We start from the raw sequence: 17692 nt of genomic DNA on the forward strand, positions 1-17692 counted from the left end.
CTTCAGGGAGAGGAAAATTGGCTTCTAGAGCCCCTTGCAAAAATAAATAAATAAATAAATAAATAAATAAATAAATAAATAAATAAATAAATAAATAAATAAATAAATAAATCTCGCTCTTAATTCAAAAGTGAGAGAGGCTTGCGGCCAGAATTTCACATTTTGCAGTATTTCAGAGAGCTCTGGTCTTTGTTCCAGGCTAAAACTCCAGCCCAGTTGGCACAAGTCCCATGGGTTTCAGAGCAGCTCAGATTTCATTCTCTAACACACACTGCTGAAAGCACTGGCTTACAAAAGGTGAACAACTTCTAAGAAATGGGCTAGGGCCACACCTGGCCTTTCCTGTCACTGTCTCCTGGTGTTTTAGTGTGAATAGCAGGCAGGCAGCTGGTGGTGAAAAGAACCCACAGTAACAGCAGAGTCCCCAGGACTGTCAGAGGCAAAAACTCCAGCCCATCATCTCCTGGCTGAGCTGCACAACAACATTGCAGTCAGGCTGCCCAGAAGATGCTTTACAGGGAAGGAATGGAACTGCACCCCTTCTGCTGAGCTCTTTACCTCTGAGATAATCCAGGGGAGTGCGTTTGAAAAGAGCTGGTGATCCTCCCTGTGTGCCAGCCATCACGGCTCTCTGTCTCTGTGGTGAGCATCAGCCTGCTGAGGATGTCCAGTGTCAATTCTGCTGCTGCCTCATGCACCAAGGGGAAATAAACCATTGCTAACAAATGTGTTTTTATGAATGTCCCCATCTACAGGTGTTTGATGTTGGAATGAAAATGCCACCTGGCTCTGGGACTCTGCTCCCACCAGCAGCACCAGCTCAGCCTGCCCTTGCTCTCTGCTCCCACCCAGCCTCGAGGGGTGATCTGGGCTGGTCTTGGCTCCAGACCAGGGTCTGGTCTCTCTCTCTGTAGCAAAAGAGTGAGCCATGGGTTTGTTTTTGGAAGCTTCAGTAGGAAAAAGAGAAGTACTGGGACTCTCCAAGCTGCTCCTGTCTTTGCAAAGGCCTGAGCTCAAGAGCTGCTGGGAACTGGGCTCCAGCAACCTCCAGCTCTGGGTTTGGAAGTGAATTTCCACATTGATGAAGAGGCACAAATCTAAATCTCCTTCCTCCTGTACTCCTGCCCATTCTCTATGGTGCCTCTGAAAATTACAGTTTTGCCATTTGAGCACAAAAGTGCTTGGTTGGCAAGAAAAACTCCATAAAGAAAGCAATGGAAGCTGTCACATCTGTACTGTCTGCACACCATCTGTCTCCCAAGTTTACTCTGAAACAAAGAAAATCCCATCCAGTCCTCCTGCAATATATCAGTAAATTGCTTAGCAGTGGCACTTGGAGAAGGAATGAACACATTTCAATTAGACAACGGCATCATTAAACACCATCTCAGTAAATAAAAACCTGGAGGTTAACATTTGTAGAGATTAAGCAATCTGTTAAGTAAAGTTTACTGTGGCATGTTAGGGTTTTTGTGATACAACTATATACATGTAGCACCCAAAACAGCCTCCTGAGTTTACTTTTAAGATTGCTGTTTTTGCTTTAAGCACATGTGATTACCTGAGAGTTACCTGAAGTCCCAAGACTGGTTTGGAACTGTAGATACCTGCAGAAATAGGTGTATCACCTGTGGTAGAGAAAGAAAGGACAGCAGAATGATGGGGAGGAAAAGCAAAATCACAATTTGGCTTGGAAGAGACTTATAAAGATCAAAAAGACAAATCCAAAAGATCAAAGGAAATCAAAAAGATTGCTTTAGGGGCTGATGACAAATGCTGAAAATGGGATGTAACTGCTGCAAACAGGCTAGTTACCTTCAGAAAATCCTAACTCCAGGTTAGGTAGAATTGAAAGCTGGGATAACACCTAGCTGGAGAACATCCATCACCTCTGATTTCCAAGCCTTCACAACCACTGTGGTTATGACATTTTCATTTACTGCTCTCTACCCTGTAAATCTCAAAATAGCCTCACACATGTCTGGTCCTGGAAGGACTGCATGCACTGCAAGCTTAAGCTAAGAGGAGGATCCACTGTTTCTTGGCTGATTTCACAAACAGTCTTTGCATCCAAAGCAGAGTAAACCTGGGCAGGCTTCAACTTTTTCCAAGCTCAGATAAATGTTTTTGATTAAGATAAAGCAGTGCAAGTCCTTAAGAAGGCTGCTCCTGCAGGTCCCTGTGTGCACAGGGGATCTCACTGTGCTTTTCAGGAGTGACTTTTCTGCCAGCTTCAAGGAGTGGCTGCTCACATCTGCCAGCACTGTGACCCTCCATTAACTCTATGAACAAGACTTGGGGCAGAATTTGTTTCCAAGGGACTTTGTGAATATTCAGTGTAAGAAGTGACCAGCACATTTGCACTGCAGAGAGTTGTGCCTCACCAACAGCCAAACCCAGTGTTTATAACAACAATGTTTATATTGTATATAACAATCCCATGTTAGACAGGGATAAATGAGTCTCAGGCAAACCCAGCCTGTGATGATGCACCTTCCCAAGTGCTGCACCAGACCCAGCAGGCACCAACACCCCAGAGAGCTGCTGAAAGCTGCTGAAATGCCCCTGGACTGCAGCACTGCTGCTCCTGTGCTGCCAGCTCTCCCTCACTGCCACTGCCCCCCTCTCCTTCAGCACCACTGCCCCCACACGGGCTGGGGGATATTCCCAATCATTCCAGCTGCTGTGCTCCACCACACTGAACATGATTAAAGCCAACAAAGCCTCACTGGCTCTGCTGTCATCTGGCACCGAAGGCTGAGGATACAAAGGAGCAGGACTCAGGCTGATGTCATACTTGAGAGGGTTTGGCAGGGGAGAGGGGGGATAAAATAAAAAAGGTGTGGATTTTGCATGGCTGTTTTTATCATTAGAAAAGTTCGGCAAAGTATTGATAGAGTGGGATGATACTGTGATTGTTGGGGTTTATTGGTTTTGATATCTTTCTGAAATGCAGACTTCTTAGACAAATATTTCTAGGAATACCTTGGACTGCCAATGCAGATTTACCTGCAGCTGTGCTCATACAAGGTCCTGGATAGTCTTCCAAATCCCATCACTTTTGCTGATACAGGCAAGATGCATTCTTCTGCTTTAACACCTTGATTAACACAGTGGCATCATCAATGCATCCACCTGAAACAAAATGGAAAGAATAAGAAAGAAAAGACTGCAGTAGAGCTCACATTACACACACTTCCAGCCCATTTCCCTAAGCAGAGAACTCCAGACTCACCAGCACCAGGGCGGATGATAAACAAGGGCCATGGCCTTTGGCAAAAAGAAATTCATTTGCTCACCCAGCTCCATCCAAACTTGCAGCAATCAGAGCACAAAGGTGGTCAAGGAGGAAAGAGAAATGGAAATAATTTGCCAATAACACTTGGGACTGACACTGGATCCTAACCCAGTGCCTGAATGGTGAAAACAAGCACAGGTTAGGCAGGCCCAGCAGCTGATCTCTTCCCCAGGCCTTACTTATCCAACCAGGCAGAGCTCTGGGAGCCTCTGCCAGTGGCTTACAGGGTATGGTCCCAGTCCATTCTACCCTTTTGGCTGATAAGTTTTGCTGCAAGCAACTGAGAATACCCAGATGCCCATAAAATGGCCCTTGCCTGCCGTGGCTGGTTTTTCAGGTGCTGCTGGGCTCCACATCCCAGCAGCTGAGAGCAGCTCTGGAGTGAGAAATGCTGAAAGGGGATCCTGAGGTCATCTCCAAGCACTAAGCAACAATTTCCAAACCACAAAGGATTGAAACTCTTCACACATGGCCCCACTCCTGCAGACAGTTAAGCTGCTTAGTTGTTTTTAAAAATGAATTATGACATTCACATATCCTCTCCCAATGCCAGAAAGGCCAGAAACTTTGCAAGTTTTCATGTGATGGCACTTCAGCAGGCAGAGAAGCATTCCTGGGCTTCTCAGCATGTGAACTGCAGCAAACTTCTCTCCATTTTCATCTTTAGTATTATACCAGGGATGTGCATTCCAGAGGCATTCAGAGCTGCATGAAAAGCACAGAATAATTTCCAGAATCGAGGTTTATGCTGATTGAAAGAAGGGATTCCCTGTCCCTCTGGTACACAATCAAAGAGGCCAGCCTCCACCTCATACAGAGCACCACTGAGCATCCACAGAGCAAGCTTTGGGCAAGATTCATAACCTGAACACACAAACTTCTCTAAGATACCATCCCAAAGTGATAACCACACGCAGAGCTCACTAACACCCAGCAGCTAAAGTGTTAACACAGCACAGAGGAAACCGTGTAATCCCTGAAATGAGGACAGTGCTCCAAGAATGGATCGATCCAGGGCTGCCCTTCAGTGCCCAGCTGCTGACAGACAGCAAATTGATCCGTGTGGTTTGAATTCCCGTGCTGACAATCCAGGCAGGAGAGGGCCAGGAGCTCTGCAAATGCATAATCTGTGCCTGGCACTCGCTGCTGTGCGCTAAACAACGATAAAACCTTCGGAGCAAGCTGCTTCCCCTCCAGTTGGTTAACATTTGTATCCAGCTGAACTCCTGGGGTGATAACTACAGCAAACCTCCTCCTCTGAGGCAGATAAATAAAACATACTGTAGAGAAAAGTGCAGGGTACTGGCACGTCTCTCCCACAGGCTGTAAGCAGCTGAATGCTGCATCCCAGTGAAGGCGAGGAACGAGCGGGGTTTTGTTCCAGGGGAGGCTCTGATCCCTCTCTGCCTTTCTCCCTACAAACTGATCCATTTTTCTGCTCCTGGCTGGTGCACAGAGCCACGGCCCGGCACAGGACACAGCAGCATCTTTGCTAATTCTCCAAGTGCCACCTACAGTTTGTGCGAGTGCATGCGTGTGAGCAAACACAGTCCCAGGCAGAGAGGGAGACGTCCTCCCAACGATATTTATATCTCCGAGCGCTGAGACATGATCGAACCAGCCCCTAGCTCTCACATGAGGGGACAGAAATAAGCCTGGGGATGCTTCTGTTCTAGGAGCAGGTCCTCTGCCTGCGGGGGAAGCCAGGCACTGAGCACACAAACTCTGCAGGGCACAGCAAGCCCTGCAGGGAATAAAGCAGGGTCTGACTGGGATGATCTCTGAGTGCTCCTCCATTCCCAGCTCAGGAGAATTGCCACAAAACCAGAACAGGGATGCGGGACCTGTTTTCCCCTGGTGAAATACACCAGTGGATGTGGCAGCACCAGCTCCCCAGGGGTGCCACAAAAATGACGGTAAGGGGGGCAGTGGCCTTCACTCCAATCCTCAGCAGCACTGCCATCCCACTCCCCAGCCCTGGCAAAAGGGCCCTGCACAAGGCAGAAGCTTTCTTTAGACTGTAAAGAAGGCAAACAGAGCAAAATAAATGAATGCAACAGCTGACAGGCTTAGGGTTTAATCAGAACTGGCTTTCACTGCTTGCTTTCTTTCTTCACTTATTTTCAAAGGAAAATGTCCATGTTCAGAGAAAATATAGAAAGCCCCCAAACCCAAACAACTATTCCCTGTTCCCACTGTGCAATTGAAATGGGAGGGGGAGGAAGGGGTTTGTTTATTTTTTATTAATTTTCTTGCAGAGGTAATTTAAAAAATAAGAGAGGGCTTCACTGGTCCTGTGTTGTCTTACAGCAGTCAGGCTGGCTGGGGAGCTCACAAAATCCATGCCTAGATCCACAGGAAAAACAATGGCCAAACACACTCCCAGCTGGAGGCTTTCCTTGGAGTTTGCCTCCCTCACCTGTTTTGTTTGGGGGGTTTTGACAGTTCTGTGCAATATCTTTGTCTTTCTCTTGGGGTTTCATGCAGCCCATAGCAGGCTGTGATGGACTGCCACCATCAGGGGAGTCCAGTGACCAGATTTCCACTGGTGTTATGTGCAGAGCTCAAACCAACCCCCATGGTTTGTTGAAGAGCCTGATCCTGGCTGTAGAAACCCCTTCCAGGCTTGAGCAGATGTTTGCAGGAGAAGGAGAGGATGGAGTGCTCTGCTCTGGAGCTCCTCATCCTTTCTGCCCCTTGCCCCACCAACCCCAGAGAGCCCAGCAGCAGCCTCTGTTTAGACATGGGCACCCTTGGAAATGGCTGTTTACAGTGGTTTCACTGGGACTGACAGGAAAACAGGACCACAGAATGGTTTTTAAATACACCCAGTGGCTAAAAGCCTGGCAGCAGCTGGCCTCTGGCCAGGCTGTGAGAATGAACAATGATATTTTGGGGCAGAGACGGAGGCGAGCCCAGATTCTTCCTGCTGTAATTTGACTTTTTGGAATGTACTTAAATGGAGAGGTTGTTAACTAATCTGATGTCTTTCAGTTTGACTCTTAGCTTTGGCTCATGATAGAGCAGATACACAAAGAGCACATTCCCTATACACCCTTCAGTCATCAGTTATTCCTCTCACCCATCAGCTTCTTTCTTTCTTTTATATTTTTTCAATGTTTCTTTGCTGTACATTTAGACCTTTTGTGAGAAATAGAACATAGAAAAACTTTTCTTCCTTTCTGTTCTTAATAAACACTTCTATTCTGCATGTTAACTGATTTCTTGGCTTCTGAAGAAGTAAATAAAATGTTAGGAAGTCAAAATCAAAGATGAAATATTGAGGTTATCCAGACTTCTTGTTTCCTTTACAGCTCTACCATCAACCATCTGAGATTTTAATTTCTGTTCCAAAACAGCAAGCAAGAAAACAGTTTACAGATTCTTCAGAACTCCCACAGAAATGGGAATGAACAGACTTACTTAACCATCTAGACAACTATTGTGTCTGCTCCAGCTCCTGGCTGTCAGACCCCAATCTTCCCATCACTGGTGGCAGCAGCCACCTCCATCCACAGGTTATGGAACCTTGTGGGAATCTAAAAAATTAGAGGGTTTTGGAAAAGCTGCAAAAGGCAGGTCTCAGAGGCAGTAGAACTGTGATTAGAGCTAAGCAGCAGCCATGAGATAGGTTAGCAGAAAAATTATTTAAAAAATAGAAAAGCAAGGAAAAATAGAACAATGGTCTGTGTATTAACGCTTGTCTAGAATAACTCTCTAAGCTACAGAAAAGTTTATCTAGCAAGATATTAGGAAGATTGAAGCTTAATAATGGAGCTCTGTGCATTGTGTTTTAAGGCTTACAAGCAGGTATTGTATTCAAAATAAGCAAGCATTGTTTAACCAAAGGTACCTGTGCTTATAGTGGTTGGATAGAACTACTGTCAATGTGCTTTTGCTTTGTGTGATTGGTCAAAAAACTTATAAAGTAAGTTGTAACATTAAGTTCTTGGTCTGCTGCCTGGGATGTGAGCTGCTGGCATCTTCCCATTGTCATAACCATGTAATGAGAGTGATGCTGAAAAATAAAACAGCTCGAGGCACGTTCTACAGCAGCCCCATCCCGTTTGTGATTTGTACAGAGCCCCTGGCTGGTGATGGAACCTCACTGGCTCCACAGGAGGCTGTGGTGCTGTGAGACTCGTCCTGCCCCATGCTGTGTGACAGAGCACACAGAGTCACTGAGGGCTGGCCAACACCATTGGCAACGGCAGGGAAAGCTCCTTCAGGGTGGCTCTGGCAGCATTCAGGGTTGAAGGAGCACTTAAATCACTGCTGCTGAGACAGGCTCTCGGCTCTTTTTAACAATACAAGAATAACTTAACAGATTATTTTTACCCTATGATTATTTTTAGGGTTTTTGATCAGCAGGTGGTCACTCACCTGGCAGATCTTAGGTACACTACACTCCTGGTCTTTTCTGCCAGAGAGTGATGTTTGTTGGGGGTGGAGAGAAGGAAACTGAAAATGCAAAAGGAAAACTTGACCAGACTACTCCCACTCTTTGAAAACCCAAAATACATGTGTGCATGCATGAGCTGCTAGATGGGAGATAAATCCCAGCCGTACGTGGAGTCACCCAGCAATATCCTTGTTTGTACTCTTATTCCCTCCACTGAATTCTGCTGCCTTGGAGCCTTGCAGTGGGTTGAGAAGAGCCCCAGAAAACAGGGGAACTGCCTGGGGATGGTCTCAGAGCTCCACACGTGTGTGAAGGACCCTGCTGCCATCAGGAGCTACACAGGGCTGGCAGGTGCCACAGGTCACTGAACGTCCCCTCAATGTTTAATTACAAGTGGGTGGGAGCCTGCTTGTTGCCTGAGGGATAAGAGGCAGAAAGACAGAAAACCACTCCTGTGGCAAGCTTGGCTGCCCTTTTCATGAGGAAAACACAATTTTGGCAATCCCGCACCATTTTGTTGAAGCCAGTCCATGCTATAATCAAGTATGTTTGAGTGGTAGAGGACAGGCAGATAAGCCTGAAAATAACTCTCTGGGTATGAGAGAACACAAAATTCCTTCAAGCAGGGACTGCAGAGATGTCAGAAATGGGACACTGGGACAGACAACAATCAAAATTCAGAGTTTTCCCTTTAGAGACCACAGCCAGCCAGCTGTGGCAAACCAGTCCAGAGGAAATTACACCCATGAATTCCAGCTGCCATGCAGGGACTCCTAATGCTCTGCACTTTTCTATAGGTCTGAAACACCCCTGCAAAGGAGCAGGTTCAGGGGCTGAGGTGGAGGATGAGCTGCGGCAGCACTGCAACAGCTTGATCAGAGGAAAGCAGGGCTCCAGTGAGCCCAGTGACCCAGACCCACACCCTGACATGGCCATGGAGCTGCTGGGTGGGTTTGCAGGGACCCTGCTCCTCCTCCAGGCTGCCAGCTCACACCTTTAGCTCTGACTGACAGGGATGCACTGTGCTAGCTGTGCCTTGCACCAGAGAATCCTCTCAGAAAATGCCATCAGAACACTGCTGAAATGGAAACAGAACTGCAGGGCAAACAGAGGGACAAGAAAATGGTTGAAGGGGCGCATTTTGCACCAAGAGGCAGCAGGCTCCATGCACTGCCTGCATGGCACTGCTGGGCTACCAAAGCTGGCTTTCCTTGGCAGACATCAGCCTGCCTCCCTCGTGGAAATGGCTCTGTGTGCACTGTCCAGGCAGCTGGCAGGGCTGTGACCCTCTCCCCCGGCTCCTGAGACACCTCCTGAACAGGGGGAGCTGTGCAGATAAACAGTGCATGAGAATGTGTGTGAGGAGGAGTGTGCAAGACAGGGGGAGAGAAGAAAGGAGAATATGAGAAACCAGACATCTAACAAAGAAGGAGGAAAGATGATCAGGCAAAGCAGTGAGATGAGAGAGAGAGTTGTTATTAGAGGCAAGAAGTGAAAAGAGGCAAATTAAACACTGGTTCAAACCAGAGTAAAAATAGCACAGGAGGAAAAGGAAAAAGAAAAGCCTGCAACAGAATACAACTGGTGTCTTTCAGCAGGTGCTATCACACTCTCATACCTGCTCTGCCAGCTTGGCAGAGGAGCACACCCTGAAATTAACTGCAGGGCAGCAGGATGGCCCTGGAAGCAGCCCTGGCTGTTGCCCTTGTGCCCTCCAGCTGGGCCAGCTGAGATAACAAACTGGGGCACTGCTGCTGGGTCACTGCAGTCAGCTATTCACATCAAGTATTGACCAGGCACTGCAAAAGAACTGGGCTCTTGGCTGCTTTTTGAGACATCTGCATCTCCCTTTACCCACAAAAGCAGATGGGGTCTGGTCCATGGAGCTAAATGCAGCTAAAAGCCAAAGTTACATCCTGATACAGAATTAATTGGTGCAGAATTCTTCATGTTGCAGTGTTAAGAAAGAACCATATGACAGGATCCAAAGCAATGATAATGCACCACTGAAAAAATCTCAGCTGATAAGATGCCTCTTGGGGTTGTCCCCCTGACCCCTTCCCAAAGCAGGCTGTGTCCTTATCCTGGATGCCCAAATTCACCACCAAGGGTCACCAATAAGCATCCCAAGAATGCAGCTGGTCCCACAGTGCCTGCTGCTGCCACTCACACATCTGAGGAGGTGCAGGGCACTGGAAAGGTAAAATTGAGTCACTCCACACCTGTGTGCCTGCCCTGCTCAGTCCTCATTCCCCCAGGATTAGCCCCAGGACAGGAATGTCTCCAAGGTTTTAGGAAAGCTCTCCTGCTCCCTTTCCTGCCTTCAGTTTTCCTGCCTGACCTTCCCCAGGTGATTCTGCATTTCAGCTCCCTCCCTGCCAAAGAAGGACCACAGAAACACCCTGCTCCAAGACAGCATTGCAAGAATGAATGCATTTACAGTTGTATTAGGCACAAAAGCAATGAGAGGTTGGATAAATATGAAAGATTATTGCACATTCGATTTCTAATGTTACATCCCATATCAGACAAAGTAACCTGACTTTACCTAAGTGCCACTCATGCTGACAGCCTCTGGAGAGCAGACAAGGCACCCTCCTCTGAATAACCTCAAAACCTGAGTGGAAAGACCAGCCCTGGCCACTCTTTGGTTCTGCTGTCACTTCTCTACTTCTCTTACTGTGTTTCCCCACATTTCCAGGGGTGCACACACTCAGAGAGCTGGAGATCTGAGCAGAATGAAATACCAGAGGAAACAAAGCCCTGGGGCACATATTTATATGCAGTCATAAAAACACAATTCTTGCTTTGATTGTGTATAATCCTGACAATCTCCAAGTGTAAGTACATGCTTTTCCAACTAATCTGAGGTGAATACAAATGTTAGTGCACCATTTATTTGCTTTAACATGAACACAGGTCTTTGGAGAAAAGAGAAGCTGTGTTTGTGTGCCTGTGTGATAGACAGGCGGGTTTCAACCATTGACTAAACATTTTTGTGCTGTAGTTTTATAGGTGGGATTCAAGAATAACAGTTTTACTCCAAGCCCCTTGCCCTCCCCTCCATCTCAGCGTTGCTGCTGTGCTCTGGGAGCAGATTTCTTGGTCAGACAAGGAGCAGCAGAAACAATAAGGGAGAGGGGAGGAAGGTCGAGCTGACCTTGTGCTGCTGGGGCTGTGTCTGCCTGCTGACACGGCCTCCCCGTGTGGAAACTGCTGCTGCTGGAGTTAATATTCACACCCACTCTGTGCAGGGCTTGCAGGTACCCAAGGAGCAATTAACCTGCCACAAATGCTTGTTTAGTCATTTTTAATCCAAGGCATTGACAGGAAAACATAATGTTTTTTCCTGCTTGGCTTAGAGTAAGAAGCGATGATGATGTCTACAGATTTACTGATGAAGAGCTTCCTAAAAGGAATTCTCAAACAATGAGCCCTCCAAACAGCCTCTCTTTACCCTCTGATTTTCATGCAGTGACAAATTTAGATTTCCTATGACTTATACCTGCTTTTGTGAGGGAAATGCCCTTTTAAAACATGCCACTGCCTCTTTACTGGTGCAGTTGCCTTGCACTTGGAAAGAAACAGTTAAAAGAAATACATTAAATCTTATGCCAGAGCCAGACCTGCTGTCTCAATTCCTTTGACTCAATCAGCACATTGGTAGAGCTGTAAATCAAAGGCAATTCTGCAGTACAACCCCATTTTGTAAGGCAGGTACTGCCCTGCAAAGGTAAATGCATATGCATATTAACTATCAGAATTTATTCAAAGTTCATAATCTCCCAGTGTTTTGCTTATAGTCTAAATATTCAAACACATTATTTTAACTGACATATTTAAGTGAAGTGCCAAAGACATACGTACAGGGCATATACTATAGATGTGTAGATACATCACACATACATATTTATTTCACTACACAAAAAGATGGAATCATGGCTATATCTCATGTAGGGCTGGGTGCTGTTGTCTGTAGATCATGACAGCCTCAGTTGGAAAACTACAGGAAATTAGCCTTGAATACTCTGCATAAATTCTCAGCTTTTGAGGAGCTGCAAGAAATCAACTTTTATTCAAGTTAAAACTGTTCCTCAAGAAACATGCACATTCTGAAAAATGTGATTTTTCAAGCAGGTTTAACTAAAGACTGTGAAACAGAGGAAATGAATGTGCAAAAGAAAAGACTTGAGAGCACCCTGAGAATATTTATATTGTTAATTACCAGATACAAACAAAATATTAGTGTGTCTTGTTATCACGGTATGTTTCAATATCGTAACAAAAATGAAACAAGGCTAAAAATTGTAGAATGTTTTCTCTACAAACCAGTAGTTTACTATGAATTTGTTACCACAGCTCTTGTCCTTTAACTAGTAAAAGGGAGAGTCAGTTTTTCTGGAAAGCCAGAACATGGCTGAGATACATTTTCTGATTTAGGATTTTTAAAAAACTAGGTCCAATCCATCTCCCACTTTTCTGCAGTACAGGCATGTGAATGCATTACTTGAAACTCTGCACACTCTGAGCACCAGCATCCACAGAAATTCTTGCAAAACCCAGCAGGGAGTACGAGATTGCTCACCCACAATGAAAGTGGCATCAGCTGCTGCCTTCTTGATGGAACAGCACAATCCTCACTCCACACCAACAGGCAACTTTATCATCTACCAGGTCCTCTATGTGTTGATGAGCAGGAATGAGCACAGCCATGGAAAAGCTGTGATCAAGAGATGGCTCTCAGAGCATCTTCACTGGACAGAGCAGTGAAGTTCAGCCAGATAAGCCAGAGGCTTGTGGCACCAAGGGTGAAGCAGGGTGCTGCCAACTCTCCCTTCAGTCAGGGCATCAGGTGCTGCACTGACTCCTTGTACCTATCACAGGGGGCACCCTGACTGCCAGGAACAGGGGCAGCTGGCAATAAATCTCTCTTACAGGGGCTGTCTGAGGCAATTGGCAAGTCTGAGAGCACAGAGACTTGCATGTATGTGGTCTGTGCACCTGCGCTCTGAATTCCACACTGGATGTTTATATAGACACACATCCAGTACATAAACAGATCCAAAAGATGCAATTTTCAATATAACCCATGGCCATCCCATGTGACCTAAATAATTCAAGGGCAGGAAAGCTACATAACATAGTATCTTTGTTGATAACAAAGCAATAATCCCCTTTCTGTGAGGAAATGACAGGTTTGAAATTGCCTTGTGTTCCCAGACTTTAAACTTGGCAGCATGTCGCTTCTTGTAAACGTTTCACTCCACAAGAGTCTGGTGATCCATTATTAGCAGCTAATTCACTGTCAAGCATGTGGGCAACAACATTTGGACAGGAGCAATGAAGCATCAGCTGTTAGTCTGCTGCAGCTCCTCATGTGTTAGAGATGGGGGGATTTTCTGACACAGGAATATATATCATGTGTTGTGGGTCACTCTTCTGGTGAGAACAGCAATTCAGACAATGTCTGAATCTCTTCTCCCTGTCTGAGGCAAAGTCCTGCAATTCCCTGTCCCATGGGCACAGGGAAAGGAAGCTGTTTACAATAAAAAGAAAACCTCTATGAAAACAAAAATGTGAGTGCTCAAAATTCATGTCAGCCTGAAAAATCACTGTTGGTTAAAAGTACATGTGTCTGCTACCTCAACAATGTTCCCTGGCAGGCAGCTTGCAGAGGGCATTCTGATTGATGATAATTCCCAATATGGTTCAATTCTTTCATAATGCTGTCTCATTTTTTTAAAAAAACAAGTAATTAACAGTAATGAACAATTAAAAATAGCTTTACAAATAACACCATGCTCTTACACAGGAAATTACTAAACTCATTGTACGCTTATCTGCCACAAAAAAGATTCAGTCAGCTCTTCTATTTATAACAGCATCTCCCTCAACTAATTACCAGCACTAGCATTCACAGCCTGCTCACCAGGAGGATCCAAAGACCCTTGTCTGCTGGTCTGGCCTGGATATTTTGCATCATATTCCCATTAGCTCATGGGGATTTTCTAGTACCTGCATCCTCATAAGTCAAGATTCTCTCATGTCTTGTCTGTACTTTTGTCACAGCCAAAGCAGATTTTGCCAGGAAGTCACAGGTTTGCATGTGGGCACAATGGCACAGAGCACAAAATTCTGGCTGAGCTCACCACTGTCACCAAGCCCTCAGTCCTGGTGGCTGCATTATCTCCAAGTCCTTTGCAGAGCCATCACAGCAGGCGAGAGCTGTTCAGCAGGAATAATAATATTAGATTTTTCCCTCTGCCTGAGTGACAGAGAGAAAAGAAAAATCTTTCCAGAGCACAGGGGAGAAGTCAAATAACCCTGAATATTTGTGAAGAGTGGGAAAGATGCTTTTAAAAGGGGTTTTGATACCAGATTGAAGCAAAGAAAGAAAATAAGGAGGAATATGCCCTAAAATACTTCCCCCTTGCTGGCTGTTTGTCTTCTAGGAAATAACAGACTGAGACTGCACTGGGAACCCAGCTCAAACTGCAAGGGGGAAGTTGTGAAGTGAGGAGGGTTGGCTTGGGGAGAGATCAGACTCTGTGGAGCTGGCAGGGATGCAGGAAAGGCTGGGGGGAGGAGTGGGGGTGGAAATCCCATCCCAGATTTGACACTTAGGGAACTGCAAAGCTGTGCATGGAATAGAAGTCAGGCAGCTCTTCAAAAATAGGCTGGGAAATCCAGCAAAGAGACAAACTGTGCTGGAGGCTGCTTATGAAGCCAGGACCTGTGAGGAAAGGGCTGAGAGCATTTGCATTGCCAGGAGGTGAGCAGAAAGCGTCGCACCGTGCTCAGACTATTTACACCTTGATCTTCCTGCCTTTGGGAGGTGCTCACACTGCCCCTCTGAGAAACTCATTTTGTATTTATAAGGCTTTTTGAACTTGCAAAATCTTTCAGAACTTCTGATCTGTGTGTAATTTCCCATGCTTTTCTTCAAGTGCTTTTCTTCTCCATAACAATGTGTTATTAACTTTCAAAATCTTATTGCATGACTATAAAATTCATGTGAGGTTTCAGAGCATTGAGTTTCATTGGTGCAAACTGATCCATCAGAGCCAAAGGAAAACATGTTCTGGCAAATAAGAGAGTGCAAGAGGGCTACAATGATTCTTCATATGAAGAAAAGAAAGTTGGAACTATTTAATAAAGGAAGCACACAGCCATGTTCTTTACTCACAGAGGGAAGGTAAAGAGAAAGAGAAAGGTACAGTGAATGTGAAGATCAAAAAAGGGAAGAAAACAATTTTTGGCCTTCTCCAAATTGCCCTTCATACTGCAGACTGGGTGCTGTGAAACCCATCCATGCATGTCCTCAGGACATGTTGTTTCATGGCCAAAACTTAATCTGCAGCCAAACAAATGCACACAAGCATCCAGACTTTCCTTAATATGTTGGTAGGTTCCCAGTAAGAAGGTTTGTCACACATCTTGAAATGCAGCCCACAAACCCAGTTCTCAGACATGCCATGCTCCAAAGATTTGTGGATGCCAAAGGCAGAACAAAGCATTCACATTTTCTGTGTGATACAGACCACAAGATACCAGTTAGCACATTTTAGATCAGTAAAATAATTCTCATTAGTATCAGATTATCAGAAGGAAAGTAATGTAGTTGTAAGAAAAAGAAAAAAATTAGGCTGTGGAGAATTTATTCTGTCTCATCTGTCTCAGTATTAATGACCTTTTGCTGAACTGCTCAGCTCTGACTTTAGATTCAATTTTTCTAGATTTGGAAATTGTGAAACTGCCTGGGTGAGACTCTCCAACCTTTGTGATAGAAAGGAGCTGACATTAGCTGATTATAACAGCATTTCTAGCTCAAGCATATCTGCATCTCTGAAAATACTATGAATTTTGACAGGTTTTCAATACATTTGTCCACCCACAGAGCTGATGTCATCTCACTTGCTGGAGGAAACTATAAAGGATAGATTTCCTTTGGCTCAAAAGAGACGTCTGAGTAGTGGCAAAGTCTGTTCTTCCACAGTCATTTCAATTAGCAGGGAATAGCCTGAGAATCCACGGGCTGTTACAGTCAGTCAGTGGCCAGAAACAATTAGAGAGCCTGGCCGGGAGTTTCTTCATCCTGCATCCCTCAGACAGCCCAGCTCCCACGGTGGGGAGAGCCAGAACTGCCTCTTGCTGAGGTACAGGAATTAAAGGCATCCTCTCTTCACTGGCACGAGGCCACCACTGCCTGGGAGCAGGATGGCACCCCAGACCTGGTGCAGAGGGGATGTGGGCACTGATGGAGCCCAGACCAGTGAAGGGAGCCAGTCCCCAGCTGCCCCACCCCTGCTGCCCACAGTGCACAGCCCAGCTCAGTCCCACTGCTGTTCCCAGCACCTTCTCATCACGTCCTTGCCCCTGCAACACCCCCATGGAGGGACGCCCTGACACCACGTCTGTCTGTCTGTCTGTCTGTCACTGGTTGCACTGGGTGCTGGGGCTCTGCACCTCACAACAAGCTCCTGCCTTCACCCCCACACTGCATCCTGCCACGCTCCTCACCTGCAGGAGGAACGGCAATACTGGGTCATCTCCCTTTGTGTGACATTCCTTATGGGACAAGGGAGAAACCCCAGCACTGCCACACACCTCGGGCATGCACCCCTGGCCCCAGGAGCCCTGCTGTGAGGCAGGTTTCCCAATTTCCCTGCAGATAACTCTTCCAGCCTGTTTGGGAAGGGAGGGAGGAAAGTGGGGACATCTGATATTGGTTTTCCTGCTTGCAGCTTAGAAATGTAAGAGCTGTAAAAGTAATCAGTTGGTGAAATTTTCCTCTGTAGGAGTCACAGCCAGTGGAATAAGCATTAGAAAAAGATGGATGTGGCAGGTCTGATTAATCCAGGTGCTTTTCCTGAATAACGATAATTGGGGTTTAGCATGGCTATACGTTTAAAATCAAATTTAATCAGCAAATGGACTGCCTCCAAACTCACTGCTAACCCACCCTCACATTTATCTAGGTCTACTGCTATAATTTCATTGAAATTGAAGTTTTCACCCTGAAAATTTATTCTTTCACCTTTGATGGCATTTTAATCCTTTCCTTTGCGAAATACAAATTCAGCCTTTCACTCCAAGAAGTGGAGCTGCATGTTCATGTGCCTGGTCCTGTCAAGAGGCACGAAAGATCAGTGAACTCCACCTCACCTATGGCCACAGGACTCAGTTAATTCACAGCTTAGAAGGAGGAAACAGCAGGGCAATGCACTGAGTGTCAGCTGGAGCTGCCAGCAGGAAAATTTACCTGAGTAGCCAAACCAGAGGAATAAACGACACCAGCTCCAGGAGCAGCCCTGTGAGCTGCTAATTGTGGTTGGCCTTTATCTCCATTGGCTTTCTTAGTTACAGCAAATGCAATATGGCTCGTTAGCACTGCAGCACACAGACACAAGTGTAATTACAGTAATTACTTCTCCCAGCTATCCCAATCATAAGTGACTTTGGGTAGTCAGAGGACCTGAAGAGGACACTTGAAATGCATCCTGCTCTTGTGATGACATGGAAGATCCTCAGAGATTCTCTGAGTGCTTGTGAGGCAGCTTCAAGGCATTCAGTATTACCTTGTTATCTATCTGATGTATGAGGCTCCATGGGTTAATAACTTCTGCCTCACAGCACCAGTGCAACCCAGACTGTGCTCCACTCTTTGTGAGTGTGCTTGCTTAGCCCCAAAGAGGGATTCCCCAGCAAACCAGAGCTCAAACCTCCCTCCCAACAGTTGGTGGCTGTGGTTGGGCTCCAGCTTCCAGACCTGCTCCACAATCCCTGGCATCCCAATGTGCCTGGCTTGGCTCTGCTCACAGACAACAGACAGAGCTCCTTGACCTCCAGCCAAGCCAAGCCATTGCCTGGATTGCCTGGCTGGGATCATCAGTTCTGAACTCTTTCAGTTGTGGCCTGCTGGGGGAAATGCTTATACATGAACATATACATGTACATACATGTACACGTGCTTAGACATATACAAACTGCTT

The 17692-nt window shown here is 46.0% G+C and overlaps 1 long non-coding RNA gene across 1 annotated transcript in view; it reads right to left on the reverse strand.

The window, feature by feature from the left end:
• Nucleotides 1-1358: 1358 nt before the first annotated feature.
• Nucleotides 1359-17692, reverse strand: part of LOC134423446 (uncharacterized) — a 110663-nt gene continuing 94329 nt past the window's right edge. The window contains exons 2-3 of the long non-coding RNA XR_010029122.1: nucleotides 3010-3135; nucleotides 1359-1628 (exon numbers count right to left, since the gene is read on the reverse strand). This is a non-coding gene — a long non-coding RNA (uncharacterized LOC134423446). The remainder of the gene's footprint in view (nucleotides 1629-3009; nucleotides 3136-17692) is intronic.

The sequence above is a fragment of the Melospiza melodia genome, chromosome 12, assembly GCF_035770615.1.
Source record: "Melospiza melodia melodia isolate bMelMel2 chromosome 12, bMelMel2.pri, whole genome shotgun sequence".
In the NCBI taxonomy this organism is placed as follows: domain Eukaryota; kingdom Metazoa; phylum Chordata; class Aves; order Passeriformes; family Passerellidae; genus Melospiza; species Melospiza melodia.